General features: G+C 33.5%; 1 protein-coding gene and 1 long non-coding RNA gene across 3 annotated transcripts in view; both read left to right on the forward strand.

Moving 5' to 3' along the window:
• The window catches only part of LOC144546675 (cytochrome P450 CYP72A616-like), a 94,457-nt gene that overhangs the window by 54,838 nt on the left and 28,502 nt on the right, over positions 1-11,117 (forward strand). The window lies entirely within an intron of this gene.
• Positions 8,519-10,166, forward strand: LOC144546687 (uncharacterized). Its single transcript, XR_013508858.1, has 3 exons — positions 8,519-8,782; positions 9,095-9,216; positions 9,704-10,166. It is a non-coding gene; the product is annotated as an uncharacterized LOC144546687 (long non-coding RNA).

The raw sequence follows: 11,117 nt of genomic DNA on the forward strand, positions 1-11,117 counted from the left end.
TTCAGGATTTGCAAGCTTGCAAAGCGCTTGCAAATCGCTGAAAATTCCCATTCGCTCGCTGAAAATTCTCGTTCGCGCGATATCTCGCTCCCCTTTCTCTACCCGTCCCCATTTCACCCTCCGCCAAGCTTCCGTTGTCTCTCAAAATCTTCAAATCGCGCTATCTCTCGCGCTGCTCGACGCTAATCTGAGCTGCCAGTCGTCGAGGTCGAAATTTCCTCTCCCCTTCTTCCCTTTCCAGTCCCCGTTTCTCCGATCAGAAATGGATTCCAATCCGACCGACGAGCTGCCAGTTGCACGATCTGGCTGACATCGACCTACCAAAAATCCTGGAAGAGATCGATCTCACCGCTAACTGTCTGACCAAGCTTGACGAGCGCATCTCTCTCCTGTCCCATCTTAAAAAGCTGTCGCTGCGTCAGAATTCACTCACTGGAGGTCGAGAACGTATCATTCATTAACTATGTGCAGAGGCACTGGGTTTTCATTAACTTCTCTCATTTTCTGATTATAGGTGGAATTGCCGAGGAATTGAATCAATCAGTTGATTAGAGATTAGGGAAGGAATGGTGGGACCCAGGAGGCCAGTGATAGTGCTGTTTGGGTTGTCGATCGTGCAGTGCAGCTTCGAAGGCATGGCAGTTTCTATTCTCACTCTTGCTGGTTTCTATTCTCACCAGGTCTTCATGTTCTCACCTCCCGATGGATCCGGGCGCTGCTGCATCAGAGGCACTACTATGGAACATCGATGAGGTGCGTGATAATTACGTACTGTTTTTCTGGTAAATTTGAATTCAGTTATCAGTGGGTAGTCTTAATTGCTTAGTTAGAAATATTCGGACTAATTGCAGTATTTTTGGCTCAATACAAATCAAGATTGGCTCAGTTAGAAATATTCGGGTTAATTTCAGTATTTCTGCTAATATTTTTACCAGACAAGCCAACGTTTAGTCCTTTGTTAACATTGACACTTTGTCTTGATTTTTAAATTGACAGCCTATTACTCTGGCCTTAGTATATGTGGGGACCACATTAAAGGATCTTGCTGATGTGACACATGGCTGGATTGAGATTTCGACCACTCGACTCGTATCTTTTGAAACCTTGTTTGAGAATTATTTATTTAGTTAGTATAGTCAAGTCATTTCAGTAAATAGGGCAAATTGAAATTAGAAATATTTTTTAGTCAACTCAACAGTGTTTCGATCTAGATCAGGGATTACTGTACTGAAATATTGACACTGCCGTAGTTGGCTTGTTGATTGGTACCAGAACGGTACCGTCAGGTGCTGGATGTGATTAAACCTGAATTCAGTTGAGACTTTCTGTATGTTTTTGCCATGCCAAGTGCCAGAATCAATTATGAATTCTTACATAAGATTATTAATATTTTACTAATTTAGACTAAGAGGCACTAAAGTGCATACCAGTGTAGGTGATATCACCGGTGAATCTATCCGCTCGAGGTAATCATGATTTCTGACAAATTTGCAAAAGACCCTTAACATGCTAGATTAAAAGGACCTCACATTTCTTTATGAAATCAGTTGGTTGAAGAAGAATTGGAGGAGGTTAGCAATATTACCAAAAAGGTTTCTTCTTTGATTGTTAAGGTTTGAATGTCGACTAAGAGTGATGATTTTAATTTAATATTTTGGTTTGCTGTTAAAGAGGGTATTAGGATTAGCTTAAAGCCTTAAAGGTGTGTGCCTATTGAAGCATCTGATACCATGATAGATTTAGAGAAAGAGAGAGTGAAAGAATTCTTTTGTATTGATTTTCACATCTGATTACATTTACACAAAAGACTATATATAGCCTTGCAAAAATTAGCTAGCACTTCTCTAGATTGTTACACAATTTGGTCAATTTACTTCAACTGTTCAATTTAGAATTCAAAGATATAAACTGGTTGGGGGTTTGGTGCCTAATTAACCAAATAACCATAATCCTTGTCAGTTCAGAATATTTAGTTTAACTTAAACTGGAACAATACAGCAAATCTAGACAACATTGTGTGAGGAAATCAAGAGCACATGTGATGCTTCCTAAGGTGAATAGAATAATCCATAGGTGGAGAAAAGTTGTGAAGAGAGCATTGTGGAGAGAAGAGAAAGAGAGAGAGAGAGAGTGGGTCATGGTATAGAGAATGACGATTAAAGAAATATGGGTGGATTCAAGAGAACAAGCACAGAGATGTGGCAGCAAATGCAAAAAGGAGTGGGGCTCCTATTTTGCTTGTACCTGCTGGTACATTTGGAAGAGGAGAAACGAAAAATATCTTCTCCGGCACGGCAACCCTTTCAAATATTATAGCAGAGTGTATTATCAATGAAGACAGGGTGTGGATGACCTTTTTGAAACATGGGTGGACACGAGCTGCTAGGTACCAATCTGGTACAGGACCCAGGTTAGAACTGGGAGGGTCACATGAAGAGTTTTTACTTTTTTGCGCTTTTTGAGATGTTTTTTTGATTGGCTACTTAGATTTTATTTTACATTCTGACAACTTGTGTGATGTTGTCAAGGAGATCCTGGTAGTATATAAATAGTTGTAGGATGTTGCTGTGTATTTATTTCAATAAACTGCTATACTCAGTTTTGCTGGTACCGTTTACTGGTTTTGGGTTTAGAGGTGTTCGTGCTAGTAACGTGATGTCATGACTTTTATTAATTATTTCACTATATTGTCTTGCAGCTGTTGTATTTCAAAAAAAAAAAAAAAGTCAGCGAAGTTTGGTTTGTTTTATCGCTGTGAGGAAGTTAGCGGAGATAGAAAGGGACAGTATTTGCAATTGCACCGATGGAGGGGTTATGAAATTAGGATTGAAGTTAATTTCATTTTAACTTCCGACATGTATTTGCAATTGCAAATGAATTGCACCATTGGAGATGCTCTAATACACATAAATTTTGGGAGTATGTCGCAGAAAACTCTTACACACCAACATTACCGAAATTTTTATTGATATTCCAAAACATTAAAAAATTTCAAATTCTAGCCTTTTTCAGCTGGATTTCGAAAAATATCCAAACTGTCTCACCGGTTCTATAATTTTTTTTTCTGATGAGATTCTCACCGATTTTGTATTTTTTTTATTTATTTATTTATTACAAAACAGAAATTTATTTAATTAATTAATTTTTTGTATTAAAATATTAGAAATGTTTAATGTATTTCTTTGAAAATAGATGAAATACAATCTAATTTAATTTATTAGAAAGACTGCGACAAATAACCTAGATCAATATTTTTCAGGTCGGATTTTTCGGGGTTATAAGAAAAATTAATATATTTCTTTATGTATTATTGGAAAAAAATGCTTGGATTCTGAGTAATTGATTCCGGTTCAAAAGTCACTTCTAAGTAAATACAGAAAATATTGTTATCGTACATTTAATTTCTAAAAAGTTGTATCTATTTTTTTAAAAAAAAATATTATTTTATGATTGTTATTCAAAAATAATTTTCAAAATAGATACAATTTTTTAGAAATTAAATGTACTAGAAAGATCACAATATTTTCTGTATTACCTAGAAGTGACTTATTAAACCACGATCAATAACTCAAATTCAAAGCATATATATATATATATATATATATGAGATGTGCTACGGTGAGACGCGGAGTAAAACGCGTTTGTACTCCACGCTATTTTTTCATTTTGAAAGTCCAAATCGTCGATCCAAACCGTTAGATGTGATCTCCATAATAAAATATGCTTGGAAACAAATTTTTACATTTTTTTACTATTTATTAAGCCACTTTGAAAAATCTGAAAATCCGGGTGAACAGTAAAAACAGTAAAAATTTCTGGACCACTGGATCGGTGATTTTCAAAGTGGCTTAATAAATAGTAAAAAAATTCCAAAAAATGTAAAATTTGGTCTCCAAGCACATTTCAATATGTAGAACAAGATGAACGGTTCAGATCGGATGTTTGAATTTTCAAAATGGAATTGTTTTGCTATGGAGTAAAAAACCCTTTTTACTCTATAGCTCACCATAGCTCATCTATCTATATATATATATATATAGAGAGAGAGAGAGAGAGATGGGCTATGGTGCATTGCAATGCATAGGCACCCTTGTGCATTGGACCATAAATCACCGATTCAAAGTTCAAATGACCGATCCAAACCGTTCATCTTGTTCTCCATATTAATATGTGCTTGGAGACCAAATTTTACATTTTTTGGAATTTTTTTACTATTTATTAAGCCATTTTAAAAATCTGAAAAGCCGAGTGAACAGTAAAAACAGTAAAAATTTCTGGACCACCGGATCGGCGATTATCAAAGTGGCTTAATAAATAGTAAAAAAATTCAAAAAAATGTAAAATTTTGTCTCCAAGCACATATTAATATGTAGAACAAGATGAACGGTTTGGATCGGTGATTTATGGTCCAATGCACAAGAGTGCCTATGCATTGCAATGCACCATAGCCTATCTCTCTCTCTCTCTCTCTCTATATATATATATATATATTTCCAATAACACATAAAGAAATATATTAATTTTTTTTACAGCTGCGAAAAATTTGACCTAAAAAATGTTGATCAAGATTATTTGTTACATTCTTTCTAATAAATCAAATTATATTGTATTTCATCTATTTTCAAATAAATATATTAAATATTTCTAATATTTCAATACAAAAAATAAATAAATTTTAAAAAAATATAATTTTGTAAAAAAAAACAAAAAACAAAACCGGTGAGAATCTCACCAGTTTCTTTTGTTGAAACCGGTTAAAATCTCACCGGTCCCAATTTGGAAAACCGGTGAGATTTTGACCGGTTTAGACAATTTTTGAATTCCCGTATAAAAGTAGATAGAATTTGAAATTTATTAATTTTTTTGGATATTAATAAAATTTTCGGAAATTTTGCAGGAACATTTTAACATGCTAGGGACTCACAAAATTTGCATTTGAAATTAGTTTTTAGTTCATGCCGCACAGGAATTGCATACAATTTAGTTTTGACTCTATTGTTGGGTACGTGTTACATGAATTAAAAAATGCTCTATCAAATTGTATACCGATGGGGTTAGAAGTTGATTGGAGGGCAGTTGGACCTGATTCAGCATTATTGAGATATGAAAAAATAAGATATTTTAACTTGAGTAGAACTAGGGTGCTCTTAAGCTCACCAAAGTTTTGGTGAGCTTAACTCTAAAACTCATCAAATCGATTTCAAATGACGAATCCGAACCGTTGAAACTCGCCTACCTTATGTGTGATGCATCTACATGTGAAATTTTTAAACATTCAAATTAATTTAGTATAAAGTCAAGCGGTCAAAAAACGTTCAACAATGAATGCACTAAAATTAATTTATTAACCTTCTAATTTTGACCGCTTGACTTAATACTAAATTAATTCGAATGTTTAAAAATTTGACATGTAGATGCATCACACGTAAGGTAAGCGGGTTTCAACGGTTCGGATTCGTCATTTGAAATCGATTTGATGAGTTTCAGAGTTAAGCTTACCAAAACTTTGGTGAGCTTAAGAGCACCCTAGTTATACTCTTTTAACTTTGCTCTCACAACAAATGCTAGGGACCCGCAAAATTTTCAAGACCTTAAAATAAAATTAATTAGCAGAGAATAATTTAGCTTGTTCGGAACATCATGTCACCTGTAAACTCTATTTTTTTAAGTAGAAAAATAAATGTGAACCTTATAATACTTGCGGATATTTTTGCAACGACAATTAATACTTGGGGATAAATTAATTTTCTCCTTCCTTTTCTTCTATCCGAACTCCCAAGCAAACTATTCAAGTATGTTACAATTAGTTAGTTACACAAAAAGAGTTTCACATAAAGCCAAACTTAAAAACGATGTAGCAATTAGCGAAGACACGTCAAAAATCAAAGTTTATCTGTATCTAACACTGTTACACTGACACATACCATGACACGGTCAACAAAACTATGGACTCAGCTACCTGATCAAAATCATGCTATTTAATATTTCTTGCCGTCCAAGTATTGAACAAAGAATACACATATTAAAGTAATATTTTCCATTTATTGTAATTTAAATTATATCTCACCGTCCAGCTAAGACTGTATTATGTATGCAAAATTTTAAAAATATCGTTTTTTGTAGTGTTGTATTGCACATCCTCAGTACATCACACAAACTAAGTTGAGAGAATTTCATATATACTACTCTAGAACTGTAAAATTACATATTTATCATTCAAATTTTTGTAATTACATATTTACCATCTAAAAATCTGATAACTCACCTATTTACCAAATATAACTTTAGTATTTATCAAATATACTCAAAATTCAGATTAATTATGTTTAATTTTCTTAAAAGGAGTAATAATTTCTTAAAAGGAGGAATTACATATTTTCCCCTCTAAAATTCATAATATCATATTTACCCTTCTAAAGTTCAAAAACTCACAATTTACATATTTCTAATAAAAACTCATTTTAAATATATAAATTACCTATTATACCCTTCCCTCTTCTCTTTTGTTTCTATTCGTCCTAGAGAAATGAAATCCAAGTTCTTTTCTGTCATACTCCAATTCACAAATCCAAGTTCTTTTAATTATTTTGCCCCATAATTAAGCCTAAAAAGGGGTTAAAATAATAAGAACATATTTGTTAGTTCTTTTCTTAATTCTAAACATTGATATCATAAGTTGAACTTATGGGAGGTTTGGAGAAAACCAATTATATATAACAAGAGTTGAGAACCTATCGAAAGCATTTTAACAAACTATCTCTCCAAATTATTTTTAAACTGCAAGATTATCCTATATAATTAATGTCAACATAATTAAATAGTTTATTTACCGTTAGAAAAAAAAAATCCTTCTTGTTTATTTCTCTAGAATGCGCCCTACCCATAAAAAAAATTCTGTAAAAAAGAAGAAGAAAAAAGCTAACCGCCCCACAATTGGGCGGTAGATTTGATTTTTTTATTTTGAAGGTAGATTTGATTTTTTATTTTGAAGGTAGATTTAAATAGTTTATGAATTTTTTATTTTGAAGGTAGATTTGATTTTTTTTTCGGAGAGTATTAATAAAAATCATGGCTCTATATGTGAAAGATCATAGGTTTGAAATCTAAATAAATATTTATTTGTGGATATTAAATTAATTGATTTGTTTAACCTACCCAATTTTTTTTGTTTGAGACATATCATATTACATAGTGTCGTATTGCTTGGGACGCCATATTTTACCGAAATTTCTATTAATATACAAAAATTAAAAAAAAATTAAAAACTATTTTTTTTTATGTACATGTATAAGATTATGACATTTAAATTTTATGAAGAGCATGCAAATATATTCTAATGTGAAATTTTTAGATGTTGATTTTTTAACTTATTATTTCATATAAAAATAAAATTAAAAAGTGATAAATTTTTATGTGTATGAAAAGAAAATAGCATATATAGATCACATTTAATAATTTTATGTTGGCATATATTATTTTGTAACAATTTTGATATAAGAAAATTAAAGAATAGAGGCATTAATCATGATTGAGACACAAAATATAGAGGTATATTATCTCTCCTCGTTATTAAGGAGCTTAATGTCTAGATCTTGCAAGGATCATGATTTACTATTTTTTTTGCAGAAGGATACTCAGCCATTGAATTTTCAGATTGCACATAGATGAATTTTCCAAATTATGCACTTCAACACTTAGCATCCACTGCTCGCGCCGCATACGATCCCTTCTTCTACCTAATCCCCAATAGAGGATTGCTAAAACCCGAACGGGTAGTACCCGTTTTGCCCGGCTTGTACCCGTACCCGTGCCCGGGTATAGGCGGGTAAACAGGTACACGGGTACGGGTTTGAGATGGGTAGGGTACCAATAATTGAGAAAAAAATCCGCCCAACCCATACCCGCCTTACCCGTACTCGAAACCCGTCTACCCGGACCCGTTGTACCCGTATCCGCACCCATTTACCTGAATACTTTACCCGTTCTACCCGCATACTTTACCCGTTCTACCCGCACCCTTTACTCGTTTACCCGTTACCTGTTTACTTTTAAAATTCAAATTTTGAAAAAAATTTGCCGCCCTACTGATAAAAACAGTAAAAAATAGAAAAAAAAATAACAAAAAAAAAGAAAAAAAAAACAGAAAAAAAAAAACAGAAAAAAAAGTAAAAAAAAAAACAAAAAAAATAGAAAAAAAAAACAAAAAACAGTATTAAAAACCGAAAAAAACCAGAAAAAAAATACCCGTACCCTACCCGAGGTACCCGTACCCGTTACCCGAGACGGGCACGGATATGAAATGGGTAGGGTACACTTTTTTTAAAAATTACCCGACCTACTCGTATCCGTTCTACCCGACTATCAATCCTACCCTACCCGCCCTACCCGTTACCCGCCCTACGACTACCCATTCTACCCGTACCCGCCCTACCCGTTACCCGTCCTACCCGTTATCCGTCCCGAGTTTACCCGAGGTACCCGTACCCTACCCGAGAGCACAACACTAGTCTCTCTCGCCTCAGCCCGTGCCCAGCCATCTCTCTCTCTCTTGCGCTCTATCGCTCTATCACTCGACCCGTCATAGCACGTGTCGGAAGAAGCCCCTGCGCCAACAGCCTGCCCCTTCCTCTCCCTGCCGCACTAGGTCGAGCGAGTTCGAATCTGCTACTGACGGACCAGTCTTAGAGGCCGTTCCGTCTATGTTCCTCAAGCAAGGATCTCAGATCGTTAACTTTCTCGCTCAATCTCCCTCTCACTGCACGAAAGAGTATCTAAGATCAAGGTTTGATTCTTCCTCCGCCCCTACCTATTTTCTCCTATAGCCATTTGTTTATTTCCCAGATTTTGGATCTCTATTTTACTATTTTTTTAGAGTGGTTTTGCTTTACTGAGATGGGTATCATTAATTGATTTCGTTCAGAGTTTATCATATACAGTATTTTACATCAAATTGCCATATTGGTACGTTTATCAATGAGTACCCTGTTGAATTTATCATGTACTAAATTAAATGCATACCAATAGCCATGCAGCCAAGATTTTTAACCAAAATTTGACTCTAACACTACATCAATTCATAACAATTACGATCCAGTTAAAGACAGATCGAACATCATGCAGAAGCTGCACACTGATATGAATGAGATCTCGTGGGAGCTCGGTGAGATGGACAGGCATCTAAGCGTTACGTCCACATCTAACCTAGGATAGATTAAGGTTTTGATACCGTTTGATACCCTTTGAACATTAGTTTGCATTCAACCAGTCAGGGCATAATGTTGTGCTTGCCTCTAACCAGCCCCTGAAACTTAATCCAGCACTGTACCAGCAATGGGATGTATTGAAAATGCTCATGGCACTTCGCTGGTACATAAAATGCTCAAAATGAGCTGTCTCAGATATCTGAACATAATTAACTGCTACAATAACCAAATGGCAAAACCAAATTCACAGATAAAAAAAGACTAAAAAAACACACACTTTAGAAACCAAATTTTACATTTATAGGATTTTTTAATCATTTATTATGGATTTCCAAAGTTCACATTTCAAAATATAAAATACTGTTATTTGCTACATCATTTTACTATACTGCCCCTGCATTAGATTATTTGTTTGGAAACAAATAGTAAAATCTACCTCAATCAAATGCAAGTACAGTTCTAAAACCTAACACCTCTTATTCTTTTTTCAATCTCTTCAGACACAAACCAGTTGGGCCGGAGCAATGAGCGAAACACCTGAGCAGCCTTGAACCTCTGCCTGACATGAAGATAGCTAGATGGTTCATTGAACATGTATATCACAATCAAATGCAAGTATAGTTCTGATGTTTGCAGGTTATGTGAAAGCATCATAAGAAAAAATAGAATACCAATGCTACTGGTACAAATAAGTACAGTATGATATTGTCTTCCAATGCTCTGATTAATAATTTTTTATTGATTCTAAGTAATCAACTGTTATGGACTCTTATAACCTGGTGCATCATTTCTTGCTTCTTGATTATTATTTCTTTTCATTTTTCAATATTTGATAGGCATTAATATAGTACATTGATGTGACTACTACTATAGAGGCAAGAAACTTATTGGATGAAAGAAGCGTACCAAGGTTGTGTGTTAAACAAAGAAAATAAAATGCTTACTAGAGCTGTCTACCAATGTACCAGTCAATGATCAGAACCCCCTGCATGGTTGAAATGAGATAAAACCAACAGAGAATCAAAATTGGTAAATTAGAATAGAAAAACCAGTAAATAAGAGGAAAATAAAAAAGTCAAGCTTTTGTTTGGAATTGATTCAGGAAATTCATAGATATATAAAGCATAGTTAGACAAGCATGATTGCACATTTTTTTTTTTGGGTTAACAAAATATTTTAAATGAATTATTATGAGTGTACATCAATGGTTTTTGGTTTCGTTAAATATGCATTCCAGTTTTTTTATTCTTTTAATATATTTAAGCTGGTATAAGAAGTTTGTATAACTAAGTACTGTTACATTTTCTTGTTTGTTTAGGAAATTATTCTTTATTAATGAAAATGTTGGTAGGTCAAGCTTACCGACTTTAAAAAAAACATACTTAAATATCAGCAAATAAAATAAATTAGTTAAAAATTTCTGATGGGTTGGCCTTGATAGAGCATCTTCCGAATAGAGTACAGGTCTGAATAATTTTTTCTCTCTTTATCTACATTTTAATTGAAATGAAATATTTGATTACTATTGTACATTAATTAGAATCTGTTTGATTATAAACTCTCCATATTTTTGGCTTGGAGATTGGAGGGGGGGGGTTTTCATTTCTTAATAGAGGGTAAAATAGATAATTTATAAATTTGAAATGAGTTTAATAAAAAAAATCAGTAAGTTGGGTAAATTTGTGAGTTTCTAAAATTTACAAGAGTAAATATGATATTATGAATTTTAAAGAGGTAAATATGTAATTTTGAGGTTTTTTAAGGTAAATATCAAATTCCTCCTCACAGAAATGATGTCCGTATTAGTCAAATAAATTAATATAAATAAAAAAAAATTTATATATTATTCACTTTTATAATATATCTCGTTACAACGTACGGGTACGATACTAGTCCCAGTATATGGTTCAATCA

This window comes from Carex rostrata, chromosome 30 (assembly GCF_964058835.1).
Source record: "Carex rostrata chromosome 30, lpCarRost1.2, whole genome shotgun sequence".
Classification (NCBI taxonomy): domain Eukaryota; kingdom Viridiplantae; phylum Streptophyta; class Magnoliopsida; order Poales; family Cyperaceae; genus Carex; species Carex rostrata.